This window comes from Dermacentor variabilis, chromosome 7 (genome assembly GCF_050947875.1).
Source record: "Dermacentor variabilis isolate Ectoservices chromosome 7, ASM5094787v1, whole genome shotgun sequence".
NCBI lineage: Eukaryota > Metazoa > Arthropoda > Arachnida > Ixodida > Ixodidae > Dermacentor > Dermacentor variabilis.
In genome coordinates this window covers 111,671,038-111,673,955 of record NC_134574.1, presented here as the reverse complement: position 1 = coordinate 111,673,955, position 2,918 = coordinate 111,671,038, and the positions used below count along the sequence as shown (strand labels likewise).

Here is a 2,918-nt window from a genome sequence, read left to right as displayed (position 1 = left end):
CCTGAGCGCTTCGTCCTCAGCAAGCAGGGAACTGCCTACCAACAAGGCTACTTGCGGAGGCACGAATGGGCATTTGATGGCGAACGTGTAAAGGCGGGCGTTGCGGAAGACGCGCCCAAGAAGAGCCTAACAAGAAGAGCTGCCTGAGACCTTCTGGAACGTCTCAGGCAGCTTCCCATAAATAACCCGCTTTAATAAAGCAACTCGACAGAGGTAGAAAGTTCCTAAATGAGCCAAACATCAAATGAGCACAGGCTTTCTCGGTATAAATCAAGGACCTACATTATTCCCTACCTCACGATGACCTCTTTGCCGTTGTGCAGGAAGGCATAGAAATGATGGGTGAAGTCCGCTTCCAGAACGCAGTTGCCACCAACGTCGCCAATTTCCTGAACCTGCTGCACGTTTACCTAAGATCCACCGTCGTCCTGCATAATGAAGAGTCCTATGTGCAAAAGAACGGGATGTGAATAGGCTCTCGCATTGCGCCCACAATGAGCGATTCATTGTTGGTGAACTATGATAGTCTCCTCCTGCAGCAACTCAGCACAACAATTCCTCTGAAAGCCTTTCGCTAAGTTGACGATTTCCTGGTGGTCCTCTGTGCTCACCCTAATGAAGCCACAACCCTGTTCGACCAAGGGTTTAAAAAATTCAGGAGCATCTATCGAGGTTTGACGTTCACAAGAGAATTGCCTGAAAAAGTCCAGATCCGCTTCCTTGACCTTGAACTACACCTCCAGGTGTGGCACACGTGTTAGACGTATGCCCCCCATTCCAAAAAATACCTCCCCTTCGCATCCAACCAATCAAAAGTAGTAAAGCGCTCCATTGTCCTAGGTGCCCTTAGAAATGCGGTTGCTCGCTCTTACCCTCACTCGATGTCCTCCAGCTCCTCCAATAAAGTCCAGCGGCTTAATGCAAGTGGCTATCCTGAAAACTGCTGTCATCCTTGACGGATGTTTTATTGCAAGAGGTTCGTTCCCCCAAGAAACAGGGCAAAGTGTTTGATGACTTAATCAAGACTGCTGCGATCCCGTATACACATGGTGTGTCCCATCCCATGAAGAGAGCAGCAGGCCGGGCCGGTGTAAAGGCGGTGTTTACCGCACCTAACAAATTGGGAAGGTTGTGCCAAAAAGTCAACGGAAGGCACGGAACACCTGGACTGTGCAATAAGAAACATGTCGCCAAGCCTTTTGACTGCAGTGCCATTGTAGTGTATTCCATTCCCACCTCTTGCGGCTGCACTTACATGGGGAAAACAGGACGTTGTATCAATGATCGTCTCCGTGAGCATGCGCATTGTGTCAAGATTAAGATTAGCAGTAATCTGGCTGTTCATTGTGCAAAGTGTGGCTATTCACAACTCCGCGACGACACACGCGTGTTGAAAAGGTGCAGCAATATACCTTATGGGATAAGAAGAACAGTATTTTTGGTGATAATTCTTGATAATACGGGCTTCTGTGTCCTGGTATTTAGTGCGAGGAAGTTTTTACGCCAGCACGATAAATTTTTCTCTGTCGTCCAGGAGCGTAGCATGAGAAGGAGGCACCAAAAAGTGTGCCCCAGTAGGATTTCAAAGAGGACCACTGTTCGCGTTTGCATCGTCTTAATTAATACATGTTTGAGACAGCAAGTGATGCGGTGAGAGCAGCAGGAGAAAGTTTTCGAGCTTTTGTTTTCAGCCAAAAGTATGTTAGGCAAGTTTATTGCTTCTAATAAATTTTCTTCCGGACCAATTTTCACACGACATAAATGTCTTGATTTGAAAGTCAACGCAACCGTTCTTTAATCAAGTGTTTCAATTTTTAGCGAATCTGTTTAAGGCAAGGTTCTGGAAAAAAATTGCATGCATCCAACGAGCTGTGAGGGCCGATCCCGAAGACAGTGCAATAACGGGCCCAGCCGCGACTGAGGTGAAGCAGGCTATAAGCACTGCGCCAACAAGCAAAAATTAGTGTAATACCATAGGTCCAAGCACAACCCGTATCAGATGTGGGCTTATAAGAACAGATGCTACGTTATGACCCGTATCGGCCGTATCTACGTTCCCACCGTGCTCTCGTTGCGTATCTCGTTACCTTTTAGTACGTTCTCCCGTGGTGGCGGTGCCGTAAGCGGGTTGCCTGCCAATATCGCGAAAGGAAAGCAAACGCAAACCGTCCATGTGGCGCCAATCCCGCAAACAAGAAAAGTTTCGCCGAAGCAACGGCCAGGATTCATAGAGAGTTTTTGGGGAACCAGTTTTGTGTGGCCTGTATTGTGTGTGACCGCTTGTAGTTTCTGAGTGTCCTTATAACCATTATTCCACCACGGGATGTTGACCAACGCACACTAGCATTGTCTTTAACACTTACCGGGATTCCTTATTGAAAAGTAGCGTGCCGCGTTTTTAAACAACACATGACAATGTTGACACTCCAGTGCATCATCATCTTCCGAGGCTCAACATCATAGACGAGCGACGAGACCTGCCTTTCCTTACATTTATGTGGCTACGGTGTTTAAGACATTGCAATGGACAGTTTGCCATTGAGAGGCCCACATACTAAGCTTGACTTGACATACTAAGCTGACTTGAAAAATTAGAGACCGATCAGCTTACTCTCCATTGCCTACAAAGCTACGCCGAACACACTTTTCACATCTACCGAAGGCCAGGAGCCACACCGTGACTTCTTATTGGACAGGGGACTCGGGCGCTGATGTGTGCGCGTGCACGGGAGACGCGCGCTGTATCGCCAAGCGTAAGGCATTGCTTGCGCTCTTCTAATGGCGACGCTGGGAGTAATGCCTAGGGGCTTTAGCAATCAGGTTTTTCCAAGGTTACGTCACCAGAGTACATGTACCTGGCATGTGGATAGCTCTCTGCGGCAATTGGAGAAAAATATTTTTTTTTCGGAGGATTTATC

General features: G+C 47.7%; 1 pseudogene; it reads right to left on the bottom strand.

Moving 5' to 3' along the window:
* Positions 1–1,869: 1,869 nt before the first annotated feature.
* Positions 1,870–2,049, bottom strand: LOC142589131 (U2 spliceosomal RNA; annotated as a pseudogene).
* Positions 2,050–2,918: the final 869 nt, after the last annotated feature.